This window comes from Tauraco erythrolophus, chromosome 22, assembly GCF_009769465.1.
Source record: "Tauraco erythrolophus isolate bTauEry1 chromosome 22, bTauEry1.pri, whole genome shotgun sequence".
Taxonomy (NCBI): domain Eukaryota; kingdom Metazoa; phylum Chordata; class Aves; order Musophagiformes; family Musophagidae; genus Tauraco; species Tauraco erythrolophus.
Window position 1 is genome coordinate 57,163 of NC_141486.1, and position 19,565 is coordinate 76,727.

A 19,565-nucleotide genomic window follows, 5' to 3' on the forward strand; every position below is an offset into this window, starting at 1 on the left:
CAAGCTCCAGGCTGAGATTCAGGGAGCTGCAACACAGGGGAACAACAGCACAAACTTCTGAAAGCAGCCAGACCCCAAAGTTGCCACCACAGGACAGATCCACACAGGCTGCAGGAATCCAGTCCCAGCAAAACCAATATGACACATGGGCTCCTACCTGACTGCATGGCAAATACCTGCAGGAGCAAAGCTCCAGAACTGCTCACGAACAGCAGAGCCTGAAGCCACAATCGGTGGAGAGCACTCGGATCAGGCACAGCACACGAGAGGGGTGACAGGGCCACAGCTTTAGCCCTGCTCTTCTGACCCAAGGACAGGCAACTAAGGAGCATCCCATGGTGGGATGCAGCTGCAGGGACCTGCCTGGAGGGTTTTGCCTTGGGATGGTCACTGCTGCTGATAGCCAGCACTGTCTGAAACATGGCCCCCTCCCAGCCAGCCTGCACCCTGGTGCCATGCGCTGGCACATGGGAAGGGTCTTGTGCAGAAGCAGGGGACACGACTCACATCGGTCACACTCAGCACTGCCAAAGCCACCCCGCTCTGGCTGTGTCACCAGAGGCGTTGCCTTCCCACAGGGACGATTCATCCAGATTCTGCAAGGATCTCTCTCTCCAGTGTGCAAAACAGCCCAGCTTTGGCAGGGCTTGGACATGGGTGCCAGGGCAAGGCACCAGCACAGGCTGGTGGTGGGGTGCAGCACAGGGCTGAGGAGAAGGGGGCAGACACAGGAGGTGCAGCAGCTCCAGGTCAAGCAAGTGGTGCTTCACACCCAGTCAGCGAGACCCAGAGATGCTCCTCCCCAACCTGCACAACTGGCCAGGATACAGGGGAATGCTGACAGAGTCTGACAGATCCTGCTGACCCCAAGCCAGCAACGAAACATGGAGAAAGAATGGTAAAGAGTCACCCTGAGCATCGGACCCAGCTTTGAGGATGCACTCCCAGGGTTCACCCACTCCTGCCCCAACCCTGGCACACAGGTTTGCCCTCTCCTGTTGCATGGATGATGAGACAATAACACGATAAGCCACCAACTCACCTCGGAGTGCCCATCACTGGCACAGCTGTGGTGGGCACCCACAACTGCTGCTCTAGCTGCCAGAGAGACACTTACCAGTGGGCTCTGAAAGCCTCTCCCTCCGCTTCTGCACCCTTCGGTAACTAAAGAAACAGGAGCCCTTCCTCGGTGGAGCAGCACACCCGCAGACAGATCCCCAGCCACCTTGCAGCCCCTCCTGCCTGCGGAGCGACCCGGCCACAGGCACCACAGGTCCCCTCGGGCAAGGCAGGCTGCCCGGGGCTGCCTCTTCCATAGGGGATGGTTTCCTTTTCAGAGGCCTCTCTGTTCAGTGCTTTTCCCACGTACCATCACCTCCCGCCATGACCTAGTTCATCAATTGCCTCTTTGTCCAGTGAAGAATCCCTGCACCATCCCCAGCATGCTGGGAATGGCCCCTCCATTATGCTGCTGAGGGGGAGCTGAGTTATTTTCTTCTTATAAATGTGGCTGTTTGTCCCCAGATTAGTGCTGACACGTAGGCTGGGGGAGAAAATGGCCTTTCAAAATGTCGAGATTTAGTTGAAGGCTTCCTAGGAGCCGGAGAGGGAGGGGGAGAGGGTGGGAGAAGGACAGGGAGCAGGAAGGGTGGTCTCGGGGGACAGCCTGCAGCCCCCAGCAGTGGGGCAGGGCACAGCCTCCCGCCACCAGCAAGGTGCAGATCACCCAAAGCCATGCTTCTTTCCAAGCAGGTAAAGCACTGGGGAAGTTGCCCGTATCCCAGTTGCTCCCAGCTTGAATTCAACCCACGGTGGGGAGACCAGGCTCAGGCAGAGGAGGCGGCTCATCCCCTTCAAGGCTGCCCTGCCTGTAGGGAGAGGAGAGACGGAGGGCAGGACCGTGGTGCCACCGGATTCCACCACCCTCCGAGGAAACTGCCCACATCCCCAAGCTCTCAGCTGTGCCCGCAGAGAGCCAGGAGCTCCTTCTGTACACAGCAGCCCCCACACACCTCCCAGCTCTCCAGGGTGGCAAGAAGTACCGAGGAAGCAGCTCACGGGCAGCCAGGAAAAGTTTGGATGCTGTAAGCTGTCATTGCGGGGAATCCACTCCTTGCCAGATTAAAAACATGAAATTAGCAGTCATTTTGAAAAGCAGATCTGGGGCATCATCTTCCTCTGGGCTTTCCATGTCTGCAGACACCAGAGAAGCACCCAGGCTCTGCTGCAAGAATGCAAACCCCAAGCTTCTAACCCCTCTTCTAGACAGCAAATTTTCCTGTAAAAAGGGTAGACCCTGCCAGCCAGCCAACCTGCCTCCCCTGCCACTGTTTCCAGGACTTTCCTTCCCAACATCAGGAAAGCAGAGAGCTTCTCCCCAGCCTCTTCTGCCAGTAAGCGGGAGGCTGGACTGACCCCAGGGACCTCCCTGGCCCAGGAAGTCCAGTGCCTGATGGTCAGAGCCTGTCCCGGGGGAGCAGCCGGAGCCTTGTCCCGGGGGAGCAGCGTGAAAAAGCTTATCTGGTGCTTAGTGACACGCTATGCAAAAGCCTCCTGTGAGCAGGATCACTCTGCAAAAATATCTTTGCCAGGACAGGAGAGTGCCAGCACTGGGGTGCACAAACGGGGGAATCCACCCTCCTGGTGGAGAAGGGGGTATGCACTTACGCACTGACTGTGTACGTGTGTGTGTGCACAGCTGTGCAGGACTTGGCCTTGGAGGGGATCAGGTGCAAAAGGGATGTTCAGAAATCTGCAGGTGCTTATCAATATTTTGAAAGTGTCTGCCACTGGGGTTTACCTGTTTTGTTGCCAATACTGATCCTGATGCTTCACTGATGGCCAGTTGTTTACGTCTCATCAATAAACCAGTAAATCACTTCCGTCTCCAAACGGCTTAAGCCACCCGAGCCGAGCGATTTTCGCATGCACGGGGTGCACAGGCCACGCTCTGACAGCTCCCGCCCTCCTCAGCTCCCAGGTGAAAACACAGAGCAAACCCAGATAACGATGGCAACGTGAGATGAGATCATCTGTCTAAGCCAGATCAACAAAACATCTCAGGAGAATTACTCAGCATTTACCTCTGTCAACAGAAATGGACTTCCTTCCACTCTGGCTTTTTATAACAGACACCAGCAAACTTGCTTGGAGCGCAAGGAAAACGTAGCAGGTCAAGCAAAACCCAAACGGATTTGCTGACCAGTACTATATTGCTGATCTCTAAAAATATGTCATCAGTATTTTTGATGACATATTAAATTAATTTTGATTTAATTTGTCTTGACAAACAAAAAAAAAAGTATTTCCTGAATACTCCCAGCCTGGAGAGGAGGCTAAAGAATAACCACAGCTCCTGCTGCCCAGCGAGAGGATGATTTTCCAGATAAACCCGTGACATTCACCACTGCGAGGACGTTGGGAACAGCCCTGCAGCCAATAACTCCCAGCATCACTGGGGACCAGCTGGCTTTCCCTGGATGCCATCGTTACACAACTCAGCAACCAGCTTTTCGCAGACATCCTCACATACACGAGAACATCTAGTCTAAGTTCGGCTGTTTCACTCAAGCTAACCCCAATATATTTGATCTCTCCAGTCAAAAAGACAGTCTTCCATTGGAAAAAAAAATAAAATAGAATCAGGAAAGCAAATTCCTCTCTCCACAGGAAGGCAAATTAAAGTAAATACGCGGCAGGGATAAAGGGATAATTGCATTTCATTTGAACATGAACACATTTTTCACAAAACGAAGTAAATAAATACAGCCTGGAAAGTAAGATTTAAAAAGCTCAGGGTAAGTTACTGGCAGGATAAATCATTTTCACTTTGCAAATTCCAGTGCTTATTATGTTGCTGCCAACAAGGACATCTGTGAGCCACCCACCTGGATGAAATCCTGCCCTCCTGGGATGGCATCATGCTCAGGGGGCCAGGCTCACACCCTGGTTCACATCCCAACTTTGATTTAGCTGCTCCGATTTCAAACCTGTCCCTTGCCAGGTAAGAAACAAACCTTAGGAAAGATCTAAAATCCAGGAAATTTGCATCCCCAGGAGATTTAACAGGAGAACTGATGGCTAAAGTATCCTTTCGCTGAGGAGAAAAAGACAAGTAATAGGGACGAGGGCATTATAAGATCCAGCAAATGGGAACCCAGATGATCCAAGAGGACAGGTACCTTGGCACAGCTAAGTACAGATCTTCGTTATAACTGGCCACCGTGTGACATAAATCCGGCCACCGTGTGACATAAATCCCCTTCAAAATCTGAAATAGTTAAAAGACTCCACACACGTTATGCTGAGGGAGGACCGAGGTGTTGGAAAACATGATCAGGACACAGTCTTGATCCCACCTAACTTATACATGAGACGTGTTATTCAGAAAGCAACCCAACCAAAAAGCAAGAAGTTTCCAGGTGAAGATCTACAGCTGATGCTAACTACAAGACAGAGACAAGGTCTTAAGATCTTCTGTCCCTAACAATGAGTATTTCCCCAAGGCTTTTAACGAAGATATTAATTGTCTGTAACTTCAGCTTTAGCAACAAACATTTTTGAAGATAAGTGGACAGGGACTGGCTCCTCCAGCAACTGACTTGTCCTCTCCCCACAAGACAAGTCTACAGGGGAATGAAGACACAGCTGGTCCCCTCCTCATCCAAGGAGCCCTGATCTCCAGCTCCCTTGTGCCCACACCCAGTGAACTGAGTCCCACTGGAAATGCCTTTCACAAAACTGAGAAAGACTCATCGGGCCAGGATGCACAAAGACATTTAGGCAGCCAAGATGTGGTTTGGCCTCTAGCGAAGTCAAGGACAGTCAGTCTTCCAAGAAGAACTTGGTTGTTCTGCACTAAGTTTTGGGCAAGTTCAACCCAAGCATCTGTGAGGGCATCTGTGCAGAGTCCTCCCCAGTAACATCCCCTGTGCCCACCACTGCCTGCCTGATGGGAAATTAGTGGGTGTTTTGATTAGTGGGTGTTTTGAAGGAAGAGAAACGAGACAAGAACAAGTGGAAACACACTCCCCAGGGCAGTCAGCAGAGGCGGCTTCGAGCTGGCTCGCCTTGCAGAACGGATGATCGACAAGGCACACGGATTCCTTTGAGATGGAAAGGTGCAGAAAAAAATATAGTTGTAACAACTCAGCAGTCATAAGCCTAATCCCACACATTTACTGTCTCTCTCTCTGCTCCCTTTGCTACACTCGTCATGCATTTTCTGTGATTTTTATTTTAATTCTGAAGTCTTGTGCTACAAGACCCCTAATTGATGTCATATGGCACTTATTTCACCAGCATATATAAACCTCATTTTCCCCTGGTAATTAACTGACGCTGTACAAATGAAAAAGCAGAGCAGGGCATGTGGGTGTTTAAAAGGAAGCTCAGCATGTGGGAACTGTCAAGCATTTGAGCTGGCTAGAACATCCCCAGCCCACCCTCTCCATCAAGAAAAATGCATGATGACGAGAAAAGATACCGTGACCTTACTGCTGAAACGTTTGAGGCACCATCTGACAGCAATTACTGTAACTCGCTTCTTTTTCCAGCCCAGAGACGAGGGCTGGAGGCTGTGGAGGGTGTGGAGAGGGAGGTGTGGACCGTACCGTCGAACAGCCCACAAAGGGTGAGGCTCCTTGCAAGCCCACACGCACTCCGCAGCCGGTGAAAGCCGTGCCCCTTATCTTTGGGGCTTCCAACCAAAACCCCAAAGACAGATCTCAAATCTCCACCACTCTGTGTCATTCCCAGAAGCCAAGAGATTATTTTTAGCTCAAGGATTGTTCTTGGAGAAGATGGCCAGTGTCCCAAGCTAGAAGAAAGGCTCGGACTGTCTGCCATGCACTGCTGGTGGGTCACCCCACGGTGAACGCACCCCCAAACATCACAAGGCAGTAACAGCCCTTTGCTGGTTTCACAAGACATTCTGATACCTCAGCAAGGAAAACCCCATCTGCAACAACCAGCATCACTCCTCATCAGGGAGGACATGGTTTCCTGCCCCTCAGATCCTCTCCTGCATGTCTTGCTTGGTCTCCCAAAGTGTTTGCTACCTCCTGTCCATAAGAACACACCGGGCTGGAGACAGCCACGCACTGCGCCGTGGGCACACTGGCAGCTCACCACAGCAGTAACACTTGGCATCAACAGTGCTTGTGCATGTTCAATAAGCTGCTGGAGTCTTGGTCTTGGCCAGCTGTTTCCAAGCAGTGCAAAAGCTCCCCTGCTGAGCTCCACGCACAAACTCGCCACACCGGTGAGTAATTTTCCTCCTAAACCTGGTCTATCTCTTTCCAAACCACTGGACATAACTCAGTTCCTGCCAGCTCTTGTATTTAATGTATTAAACACCCACAAAAACACTGAATAGAAACAGCACCAAATCCCCTGAAAGCACCTCATTTTGAGGATGCTTAAAAGGCATTAAATGGGCTTTGTCCTTTGGGAGCCGGGTGGGGAGAAACTTGATTTTACACACGGAAAAACATCAGGAAATGGCCTGAAGTCACAGAACTGCCCCAGAACCATTTCGGAGAGGACCCAGCAGATCTGAGACTCATGCTCCAGTCATATCTCCATTGCTCAGACAAGGGATGAGTTGGGTGAAGAAGACAGCCAATGGGCACCCACCTCCTTTTGACTGCCGTACCTACAGACCCCCAGTGAACGACGGGAAGGACAGCCTGATGGGTCCTTCTGGCATCCTCCAACGCTGTGGTGCTGGCTGCTCTTGGGGACAGGGACAGCCTGCAGGGACCATGAAACCCTGGTCTTCTGAGGCTGTTCCTAGGAAAACACTAACCATGACAAACTGAATTAAACATTTTAAGGTCTTTGAAATCTGCAGGTGGGCAGACACCAGAGTCACCACTGTGACTGTACTGCTCCACGAGATTATTCATGTATGGCCCAGAAAAGTCCTGCAGAAGTGGCACAGCCCAGTGAGTAAGGAGCTGACTCAGGACACCTGGGCCTTGGCATGACCTTTTCTCCTCCTTCCTCTTCTTGGCTTTTCTCAGCCCTTCAGGACAGGGACTGGCTCTTAACCCATGCAGAGCTTGCAAAATGGGGCAAGTGTTGCTGGAGCTAGAGGCTCATGAGGAACAGCTGCCCCAGAGACAACCATTTCCTACAATTTCTCCGTCTCATTGTGACCCCAAGCACAGTGGAAAGTCTGGCCTGGGATGCCCTGAACACAAGGACCCCATACCTGGGCCAAGGATGAAGGTCACGGTACTGCTTCAGCTAAAAGCATCCTGCCCAGCTGCCCCCCTGCCCTGCGGCGCAGGAGCCGTGCCACCACCGCCACATGCCTGCTTTGGGACAGTCTGAATGCTTTAACTAGGCACCAATTCAGCCAAACACCATTTTTACAGGGTTTGTTCTCAGCAGGGTGATTCCCTGACATGTCTCACCACCAGCACCAGGACCTGCAGCGCCGGGTCCTGGGTGAGGGGGCAGGCAGGGTGGACCTGCCCTTCCCTTTGCAGCCTGGACTTGTGCTGAGCCAGAGCTCTCAATTCACCACAGCGTCAGTCCGGAGCAGAGGAGGCCACGGCTCTAAAGCTGGGGACCGGCATGTTTCGTGGCATGGCCCACGCTCTGGCAGGGCAGAGCGGCCCCTGGCAGTCCCGCAAAGGTTGGATCGTTGCAGAGCCAGCACAGCCCAGCTGCAAGCTCCTTCCAGAGGTTCATCTCCTCCTGATCAGTGCGAGAGCACCCCGAGCAGGGTGCTGCACCCTCCCCAGCACCTGGCAAACGGCTCTTTGCTGACATTCGCCAAAAGCCAGATTTACATTAGGTTGGGGAGGAAGGCAGGGACTCTCAGGTAAGCAAACTTTCTCGTTTTTAGTGCAGGGCTGCCCAAAGAGCACCACTATCACCATGGGCCCCCCTCTCACGCTGTAGCACCAAGCACCAACCAGCACAAGGCACTGTTCAACATTCAAATGGGGCACAAATGGGAACCAGAATAAGCCCTTTGAACTGCTCCAGGCTGCTCTTCGGCAGGCGCGGAGACAGTGCAGAGAGTTCAGCTGAAACTCGTGCACAAGGAACAACTGCAGCAGCTGTCCTGGAACAGGGCACCTGAAATAAGTCATGGTCCAGCTGGGATCCTGTGCACAGGGGCTGCAGGAAGGCTCGGAGCTGCCACCAGAAGAGCGGGGGCTGCGTGTGTGATCGTTACGCCCATTGCGGAGCGGGCACGCTGCTCGGGATGCAGGGCTCAGGGATGTTGGCAAGAGGCTCCTGGGGAGGGGCACAGTCACAGGTGCACCCATGTCTCCAGGGCAGAGGAAGCGAGCTGCAGGCTGTGCTCCAACACTCAGCCAAGGGGACAGTGCCCACCCGCCCCCAGCACCCACAAGGACCTGGGCAAGGTGGGCACACCCTGTGCCCTGCCAGCGGTGCTGAGGACAATGCAGAAGGATACCTTAGGAGGTAGGATCAGTCTTCCTTGGGAAGTGCTGGTCTTTCTCCAGCGACTGTTAAAACCACCAGCGAGGTCTGCGTGGACCAGGCACCCCACTTTCAGAGAACCAAACCTTGCGAGAGGCGGCGCTGAGCCCCAGGTACCCTCGAGGCTCTGCTGACAGCAGCTGCTTGGGTGGAGGTGAACAGCAGCCGAGAGACACCCAAGGGAAACAACTTGAGAATTAAAACAAAGCAAACCCAGCCTTTAATTTAAGGCCCCCCCCCCATCTTGGCAGGGGAAGACCCCTCAGCTGAGGGCGCACAGCCTGCCACTGCTGCCCGCAGGCTCGGCACCCACGCCAGCCACACGCAAGAAGCATCAGCATGCAGGGAGAGCCGGAGAGCAGTGGCAATGCTTTTTTAACTCAGGCTCACACCAAGGAACAACCCACTAGATCTGATCACGACAATGCTGTGCATCCCTCCCTCACCCCACCATCACGGCTTCCCACCCTTGCCCCGATGCCCTTCCCTGTTCAGCAATGCTTGGGCTCTGCTTCGTTTTCCAAGCTCTGTGAACAATAAGGCAAAAACAAAGCATCATCCTTCCGTTGAGCAGAAATCATTCACGCTGTTCCCTTTGTAAAGAGGCCATTTTCCCTCTCCGCATTTGCAGGTCATGGTTCAAGGAAAAAGATAAGTGAAAGAGCAGGCGAGAGGATGGAGAAAAGCTGCCCCCAGCCTCCTCGTCCAGGAGGCAGTGAGCAGCGGAGCAGCCGCAGCGGTGGGCACACAGGATGGGCACACACGCAAGCAGCCCCACAGCGATGGGCACACACGCAAGCAGCCCCACAGCGATGGGCACACACACAAGCAGCCCCGCAGCTGGCTGAATTTTAAAGCCTGCAGAATTCAGCAGTGAATTTGACTCATGCTTCCTAATCCTGCCTCAAGAACAAGATGCATGTGCCTCCCTGAGGGGATGGCTCCAGTGTAATTTTAACTCCTGACCCACCATGAGAGGAAGGGCAAAGCTTCGCCCAGGCTGAGCTGTGCCAAAATGCCCATACTCCCCAGTCCTTTCAGCTCAGCTGCCTCTGGAGTGAAGAGGCCATCACTCAGAACAGGGACTTTACATGCCCAGGTTGCCCTCTGGATGTATTTCCCTCCATCATCTCCCGGAGCCTCTGGGGCACTATCCAGATAATCCACAGCCTAATACTGCATTTCCCACAACCCCTCTGTGCCTCATTTCCCAGTCCGCACAAGGAGAGCCCAAGCCCTCACACTATCAAATTCACTCCAGCGCCTCTGCAGTTGTGCCACCTTGGACCGAGCCAGCCCTGTGCTGGGCAGGGCAGCACACGGACAAGGTGGTGGTGGGTCCCCAAGCAAGAGTCATCTCAGCAGCAGGTGTGAATGCAGCAGAGGACACAGGCTGGTAAACCTGGTGTGGGACCTTGCTGGTTCAGAGGGGTTATCCTGGGAGAAATTCTGCCCCTTGTAAGCTTAAGAAGCCCCCAGCATGTTTCCCCTCGCACATTTTCCACTCTCCAGCCACAGCAGTACTGTAGTAAATATCCAGCAAATAAATCCGGTTAGAGCATCTCAGACATTATTTTTCCCAGCAGTGGAAAATTAATCATGGAAGCTCCATTGACTCCAGCTGGCTCATCCCCAGTGCTGGAGCTACAGTCTTCAGCAACTAAACAATTGATCTTTCCAGACAGCTTAAAACAAGTTAATGAAAGATAAAGAATTTGGAGCAAATGTGCTCAACCAGTCATAGGTAAGGGGCAGAACCCCCCTTTTCTGCTTCTTAGCCATCTTCCTGCAAAAAGCTAGAGCAAAATTATTTCAACAGGTTTGGCAGAGACTGCTGTGCTTTGAAGCTTTCTCAACACTGCAAAAACACATCTACAGACCTGCTTTCACTGCGTTATGCAGCTCGTGCACTTGAACAAACCCCTCCCTCTCACACTCTACAGACAAAGTTGAGAGGTAATGAAGCCTTTTAGATTCACCAGTATTGAAGAGGGCTCGTTTCAGCCAGCCCATTTCTCAGTCTCTGCCACCCGAACCTCCCCAGGAACCGGTGCGACAGCCCACGCTGGCGTGATGGCCAACTGCACACCCCTGCTACCCTGCCCGCACCAACGGACGCACAAGGAAAACACACCAGCTTCAAGCTTCAAGACTCTGTGCTATAAGAAATGTGACTGAGGCTTCTGGTCTCAGCTATGTCAGAGGCTTTGAGTTGTAAACGCAGATATATTAATTCACCTTTTTTTTCTCCTGCAATAGATTAATTCATGCTCAGGAAAAAAGCTACATCAAGAAACAGCTGCTGATGGTGGGAGGCCAGTGGGGGAGCACCCCATGGGCACTGGGCCTCTCCATCCCATCTGTACACAGGGACTAAAACCCCAGTAATTTACCTGCCAGAGGCTTCACGAGGTAGGTAGGTAAGAAATCATTTAAAAGCCCATGCTTTGAGATGAGACCCATCTCAGCATGGCAGGCAAGTGCTTTCTCACAAGTTCAGCATCTCCGCAGCACTTCTGGGCACCACATCCCTGCCCTGCACTTGGCCCTTGCCCTGGACCCCGCAGCTGGGCTGCGCAGATGCCAGGGAGACAGCCCCTGCTCTGACAGCCTCCAGGATACGTTCTGCAAGGCACGACTCCTTCCCAGGGGAGTGAAGGAGGAGGAGCTCAAATCCTGCTATGTCAGGCTGGGTGGGAGGTTGTTCGCTTGGGGCCAGTACCCCAAGCTCGGTTTGCCTCAAGCATCCATGACTGCTCTCCTGTAACACCCTGCTCTCCCCTGTCTCTACTCCTGGCTTTCCCCTTGCCACTGCCTGCTGTATCAAATCCATCACTGGCTTATTAAAAAACATATGACCTGTGGGAAGTTGAACTTCAGCTGGCAGACAAGCTGCCCAGCTCTCCTGCACACCTCAAAGTCAGGTTGCCCCTGCTAGGGGAATCAATCAATCATTTACCCCCATTAAATCCATTTCTCCATGTGATGCCATATAAACAAGCAGCATTCGCACGACAACATGTTACAAGAAGCTTCTCAAGGCAAGTAAGCTGTTTCCAAGAGCTCCACACACAACATCACAGCCAGCTAATGCCAGTGACACTGAATGCAGTAAAGTGTCTCTCCAGGAAACAACGTATTGCTCAGCAGCTCCCAAAGGGCCAAGGAAAGAGAAACAGATTTGCACCTGAGATGAACATTTTCTTATTAATGTAACACAGTAGACTGAGCCCCTAAGGCAATCTCAGCTCTGTACAGATGTTATCTCATACCAGTCCACTATGGCAAAGCAGGAAGACTTGGCTATCACTAACAAATGGACAAACTAAAGCAAAAACATAAGAAAAGCAAGTTAAGTGACTTGCTCAAGGCCACGTGATGAGATAGTGTCAAGGTGGAATGTGAAGTCTGAGCTGCGAGTGGTGAGAAGGGCCCCGCTCACCCCGGGCTCCCAGACCCGGCTCTAGCCATTTGCCTTCCAGGCTCCCACTTGCAGCTCAGCGCAGAAGGGATACAGCAAGTTGTACTGAATAGCTCTCAGTGCATGTTCTTCTTCTATGAATCTGCCCAATAAAGCTTTTGAAACTACGTACGTTTTTAGCCCCAGAATATACTTTGGCCAGAAGTCACACAGCTCGATAGCATGGCCTGCTGCATGAGGAGCAAGAACCAGATGTGCTGAGACCGAAGAGCAGCCCAGGCTGCGCCTCTGACCATGCCACCTGCCGCAGCGGGCTCTTCGCATCCCCGAATGTCTCTGCAGAGCCCTTCGCCTGGCTCCGGCAGAGCAGCAGCGTGGCCACCAGACTCCTCAGCTGGCAGGCTTGTGCCCACCGTGGATTTGCACACTGCGATATGCTCGCTGCCCACTTCCACACTGAGGAGGGAGGGCAGCAGAGAGGAAACCCGGCAGCAACCGAGCAGTTGAGGAGTAAGAGGCTGGTGAAGATGCAGTTCGCGCAGCTTACCACTCCCAGGACATCAAGGCCCACTCCTACCCCACTGTAACTCCAGCGGCTTCAGTGTGGAGCTGACCCACAAACTGGCAGCAGTGTGGAGCTGACCCACGGTACCTGCACTTTATCTAATTACAGCTGTCACTGAGGGCACGGGAGGCACTCAGCACCAGCCAGCCACTTGCTAAACAGCAGCAACATGACACTTCATGTTCAGTGACAGGAGCACCTCCAGCCTTCAGCGCTCATGTTGAAGATCAGATGGGGCAGGAGCCAAAGCACTTGCCATCAATGCTCAAAGTTGAAAGTTGCCTCAGAAACTGTGCTTTAAGTCAAAACCCCATGGCCTTACTCTATGTAAAGCTAGGCTGCTGCTGTTTTCTTGCTGATTTTTTGCAAGTTTTCATTGCAAAATCTGCCCTTAGGGAAGAAGACTACGCAAGACTTAATGTGAACAGTAGGAATGAACTTGAAGCATTTTCTTTTAAGGCCCTGATATTTTAAACTCAGACTGCAGGAAGCCACCAGGTTTCCAGGCTTCCAGTCCCCAGCAGAAGAAAACCAGCTTCTGTGCTCAAAGGAAGATGAGCAGCAGCTTTCTCCATACAGCAAGAAGCAGGGAGGTGGTGGAAAAATCACAACTTCTGCCATAAGTGGGCTTCCCCGCTTACACCCCATGCTCTCCAAATAACTCCTCTGCCACTGCCCAAGTGCAGGTTCGCTTGGGTGCAGCCTGAAGATACCAAATATACTCCCGAACGCTTTGTCAACTGCAGAAAGGTGCTTTGGTTACAAGAGGACCTCCAGCATCAGCCCACGAGCTTACACATTGCTTTCGGATCCTCTGAAACGTCACTAGAAAGCGCCAAACCTGACGATCCTGGGGCTAACAACTTAAAAATAAAATAACAACAGTGTATCAACAGCAAACATCAGCAATCAGCACTGCTGAGGGATTTGCAGTGCGAGGAGGACCTTGCCTGGTGGACCAGCACAACAGAGATGCTGGAAACACAGCTGCATCTCACCCCACACAACCTCCCTGCCAGGTGCAGGTAGTGACCATTCCAGCGAGAGCACCCATTGCTGGCGGAGTAAGATTCAACTGGAAAAGGACAAAGAAATACGTACCACATACTCTGAGTGACTCAGCCCTGACTCCTGCCTGTCAAAGGACCGTGGGCCGGGCAAGAACCCTCCAGGGAGGTCCCTGCGGGGCTCTCAGTGCTGCCCAGTCTTCCCCACGCTGACGGGCCCATCCTGTGATGTGCTGATGTCCCAGCTTTGCAGCCTGGTGCATCCCAGTGCATCCCTCAGCCTTGCTGCTCAGGTCCAGCTTGGTTTTGTATTCTTTTTCTGCTCAGGGACAGGAGCACTGTAACTCTCACTGCGTGATTTATAACCGTCCACGTGCAGGTAGCTCCACTTTTAACACTTCAGCTCCAGCCGATGTGTGTTCGGCCCCTTGCAGGTTCGTGCCATGCTGTGACTGACCTTGCATGATAACAGCAATCCTTTCACTACTCAGTGCTGGCTTTTGACCATATGTTTACCCCACAGCTTTACCTACACTTTGCATGCAGGTTTTACATCGCCTCCAACTCAGTTTTCCCTGTTGTCTAAGTGGTGGGTTTTTAAAAAAAAAAAAAAAAAGAAAAACCAAGATACATCTGAGATAGAAGGTGACGGCAGGATTCTGCAGCTTAAGCGTGCTCTCTCCTAGGTACTGTTTCTGCACTGGAATTGCTGAACTTAGCAGGGAAATGGAAGAACAAGACCCTGGAGCTGCTGGGTCCTTGCTGCAGCATGGCTCTGCTCCTAGGGCTGCTCTGGGGCAGATTCATGTCTCCAAGCCAGGAGAACCAAGAAAGGGCACGGGAAGAAGGACCTTTTCTGCAAAGCAGAGACTGTGCTGAAAACACATCTCTCCTTCTGCAAACCAATCTAAGCCAGCATGTGCACAGTACGTGCAAGCAGCACCAGAGCATCAAAGGCAAACTACTTGCTTGGGCAGAGGGAACAGCGATACACAGCAACTGCCCACGAACTCCGCACCAGGCACAAACTCTATGTTTTTCCCCCTTGGGATCTACTTTTTTCTTGCAGTTTTCCAAAAAGCCCAGAGCCCTTCTCCAAGTTAGGGCTAGGGGCAGAGCTAGAGACATCGGTCTCCACGGACCACCGAGTGGCTGCCGGGGGCAGCAGCTGAGAAACCACCTCCAGCTCCGCTCGGGACCAGCCCAGGCCAGGAACCGCTCCGTCCCGAAGGTGCTTCTCGCCATCACCCTCAGGAACAGCTCTCCGCCAGCTCAGCCCCGGCCCCGCCTGCTCAGCCACGCTCGGACACAGCGCAAAGCTCTCGGGACTGCACCCTCCTCGGGCCCCGTCCCTCGGAGCAGGGAGCCGGGCGCCCAGCGGAGCTTCGCCCGTAAAGCGGCGGCCCCTCGCAGCTCGCTCGGGCGCTCTCCGAGCAGCAGGTCCCGGTGCCGGCGGTACCCGGCGCGCCGGGGCTCCCCGCAGCCTGCCCGGGAACGCGGGCACCGGCGGCTCAGGGCACGCAGCGGCTGCGGGCGGTGCCGCCGCCCCGGGCCCGCTCCCCGCGCCCCGGGCTCCGCTCCTGGAGAAGAGACACAGTCCGAGGGCGCCGGGGGCGCGGCCCGCCCGCTCCGGAGCTGCGCGGCGGCGGGCGCGGGGCAGCGCGGCGCCCCGCCCGGCCCGACTCACCTGTTCCGGCGCGGCCCGGCGGGCCCGGGCCCTGCAGGACGCGCTTCCCTCGGCCCGGCTCGGCCCGGCCCCGCCCGCCCCAGCGGCGATGCGCCACGCCCCGTGCCGCGCCCCGGCCCCCCCCCCAAAGGAAGGCATCATCTTCCCAGGACACCCCCTTCCCACCCCCGCAGGGCTCCCTCCGGCGCGGCTGCCCCTCCCGGGACAACGGGCCGCGGCTCCCGGGCCAGCTGCCCCCCGCCCGGCCCGCAGCACCGGCGTCGCTCGGGTCCAGTGCGCGGCCCCGCGGTGCCCCCCGCGCCGCGCAGCAAAGGCGACCCCGACTGTACGCCCGTAGCCCCTCCCGGGCGAGGAAGGGACCGCGGCTGGCCCGAGCAGGTCCCCCTGCCCCGCCGCGGGCAGCACGGCGGCTGCCGGACCCTGGCTGAGGGCTGCTCAGAGCAAGGGCAGTTCGAATTCCAGCCACGCTGCACGCGCCTGTCCCGAAAGGACACCACTGTGAGACCGGAGTATTAAACGGGCCCGATCCTGGCACCGGGACTTCCCGGTACTCACATAAAGCCAGAAGAGCTTGTGCAACCTCAGCCCGAGCAAAGAAAGCACCTTCCACTCCCGCCTCTCGGTGGGCCAAGTCTTCCCGCCTCTCCTCCAGCTCTGCCTCCTCTCCCAGCTGCTATCCCATCCCTTCACCCCCAGGATAAGGGTGCTCATAGAGGGCAGCACACAGCACCCATCACCACGCACTCCAGCTCTCCACGGACCATGGGGCAGGAGCAGGGCAACCCCCTCGCCCTCGTGACAGGCACCGCGACATTTCTCTCTTGATACAAACGCTGCTGTGACACGAGATGAGGGTGCCCCACGGGCTACAGCAACCCCACTATAAGAGCACCCAGGACTCATTTAGGTTATTTGATGACAAGATAAACAAAAATCTGGGTCATGCAGGAGAGGGAGGCAGCTGGGACTTGAGGAACACGGCTGGTGACAAGGGAGGCTGGGCAGCCACAGCCAGACATCTGTGTTGCACTAGTGACTCTGGTGTGCTCCAGCGCACGATGGGGCTCCCAGGACAGCAATGTGTGACTGAGGCACATGCTTGGCCCTCCATCCCCTCCACAGCACTCCTGTCCCCAGTGAACAGCAGGGGCCAGGGAGAGGCACAGGCAACAAGGGGCAGTTAGACCCTGCCCTCCTCTCCAGCCCTGCCAGCTCCCTGGGGATGCCCCATGGTGCTGTGGCTGAAGGCACATGGAGCCAGGAGCAGCAACACAGGCTGCAGGGGAGATGCTTGGAGCAGCCATGCAGGCTCTCCTGGGTGAGGGTCCTTAAATCCCCTCTGCAGAGCGATTAACCAGCCAGGGCAGTTTCCTCCAATAAGAATGAAACCAGGTGGAGCAAGGATGACTGATTAGATACGGCAGGAAACTTCAGTTCAGGGGTGTCACAGACCCTCTTCACCTGAAGCACCATAGACCCCCTCCATCAGAGCTGGCACAGGGCACCAATGTGTGGAGAGCAACATCTGGCTGCTACAGACCACAAGCAAGTTTTGCCCACGTCTCCCCAAGGCCCCAGACACGATGTCTTGGACCCCCTTGTGTTGCTCACCAGCCTGGGCTGTGGCACCAAGGACGCTGTTGCATCCTCCACAGCCAGGAGGAAATGGCCTGCCTCTTGTAGGCAGGATAGGTACCTTGAGTTGATTAGTAATTAAGTAGTTCATTATCTCAACTCAGTCCAGCTGGGTAAGAATGATTGGTGCCATAATTCCCCCTTTTTGTTTTACCATGTTTTGTTTTCACAAAGGCTTTATGGGTGAGCAGAGACCCGGCCCATTCATCCAACTCCAGCACGCTTCCCTCCCGCGAATACCACGTCGGGGCTTGCGGCTTTACCTTCTTCTCCGAAGGACTCTCGCTCGGGCTCCCGGCTCCGGCTCTTTTGGCTCGGGCTCTCGGCTTGGCGAGGGAGTCGGGGCTTCCCAGGGTCTCACGGATGTATCACGTCGGGGTCACCAGTTGTTGCTCACCAGCCTGGGCTGCGGCATCAGGGACGCTGTTGCATCCTCCACAGCCAGGAGGAAATGGCCTGCCTCTTGTAGGCAGGATAGGTACCTTGAGTTGATTAGTAATTAAGTAGTTCATTATCTCAACTCAGTCCAGCTGGGTAAGAATGATTGGTGCCATACCCTTGTACTTCTACATGACAACCACCAACAAGGGAAGCAACAGAAAGCCCCTCTCTCTGGCACGTCCAGGAGTCATGTTCACCACATGGTCCTGTGGATCACAACAAAAGCTGCAGTTTCAATGACATTTTCTACTACAGAAGTACAGCATTTAGACGTAACCAGCTGTTAAGTCTCTTAATGCCTTCTGGACACCTCACTTTAAGTATATTTACCACCCATTTACTGCTACCTTGTAAACACGGTTGCTAAGATGCAGCTGTACAAGAAGAAACCATCCTCAGAAGCATCCTGCTGCTGCAGCGCAGGATCTGGGAGCAGCTGGCTGGGCAGCTCCTGCACTGCGATTCCGGGCAGCAGCGACCTGCGGCACTGCCCAGCCCGGGCGTACGCACAAGTCAGGCTGCAACGTCGGGCTGCAAACTCCTGCCTTGAACCGGTGACCATTTCAGGCACATTTTCCATATGACCAACACCACTAATGCAGTGGGAGCAAGCAGGTTTGCACATGTGGCATCAGGAGCTCATCAGCAGACTGGTACCGCAGGGCTGTCGGTCACACTGTGCGCTGGGTACCCACAGCTCTGTGGCTCCATTTCCTTTAGGGAAAACTGGGAAATGGATTAACAGGGACTAAAATCAAGCCCATTCACAGGGCAGATGTCAGCGATCTCAGTAAATCCAACAGCTCAGCAAGGCAAGTTCCTTTGTAAGGTGAAGCTCCCATAACCAAAAGCTCACATTAGGATGTGGATGTATCCCCAGTTACTTTGGTGGTCACTCCCAGGCATGTCTCTCCTCACTGCAGTGCCGTTCAGGTACGGCTGGCCCAGCTTGCTGCCCAGCCAGCTATCCCATTTTCCCTGCCCTCCCTCCTGCCTGCTCCTTCTACAATGTCTATCAAGAGCAACATATTCAGAGCTAAGGTAGGAGAACCCCAGCTCCTTTCTCCTCTTTCCCTTTCCCAACACACAGACACCCCTTCACAGGCTGTGCACCCGTGGGATGCACTCCTGACCAGCCACACTCCACAGAGCAACCTGCTACATCGTCCTGCCTCACCTGCGGGCACGGATCATCCTCCCTGCAACAAGCAGGACACAGAGCAGCCCCAGCAGCAGCTGTCTGCTCTTACACCTGGCAGGGAAGCTGCGAGCTATCGAGTGACCATCAGCAGGCACCAAGGCCTGCTGTCCCTGGGCTAGGGCCCCATCCAGCTGAACACCACACAAGCAGCCCCATCCAACACCAGTCAGACAGCTCCGTGACCCAGCATCCACATCACTAAGGAAAACGAGCACCAGGCAAGCAACTCACTGGGAACAGCGCTTCCAAGTGGATGCAGTGCCAGCAACAAACTTTGCAGCACTGATGGCTGAGAAGCACTTGCATTACTCTGCAGAAAACCACAAGACGACCCAGGTGTGCCACTTACATTTCCTCTTGCAAGAATTTCCATCTCTTGTCCAGGTGCCTTCCTCCTCTGACAGGACCTTAAATGACATCACCATCTCTCCCAGCCTCCTTGGTGCCCCGAGCTCCTCCCAGGCCAGGCCAGCATGTCCATGGCCCCCAGGCACAGCTGGCAGCAGAAGGGGCTCCTGCATGTTGATGGCAGCGGGATCAGGCAGCAACTCTGCTCTGATGGAGGCTTGTGACACTTTCCTCCACTCCTGCTTTCAATCACTTTGGGATTATCAAGGAGCCTGGGAGGTTGTCAAGGATGTCCTTTTCTGTGCACTTGCTGTCACTGAAGTAATTAAACAAAGGTCAAAGGGTGTCACCCCCTGGAGGAGCTGAGCAGCCAGTTAAGCCTCTCAAGTGGTTCTGGGCATTTCCGAGCCAGCCGGCAGCCCTACCACCCCATCAGGAACTTGTGGGGTGACAGCTGCCTGTCCCAAATGCTGGAGGTCTCTGCAGATGGATGTTGAAAGATCACTGACAGAACCACAGGTGTGATAGCCACAGACCAGGATTTGATCCCAAAGCATCAGCCTGAAGAGGAACCTCTGGCAGGTGCAAAAGAGCTTAGCAGAAAAGGTCCAGCATATAGAAAATCCCTCTGCGGAGGAGGGATGTGGGCGCAGGTGCATTTCAGTGAATGCCCTGATCTTATGAGAGCCACTTTGCCCCTGGGACCCCCAGCTGAGCCCGCAGACCCAGGCAACAGAGAGAGGGAGAAAGAGACTTGAGAGACACCTGCCTCTTTCAGACCCAAACTCACAGAA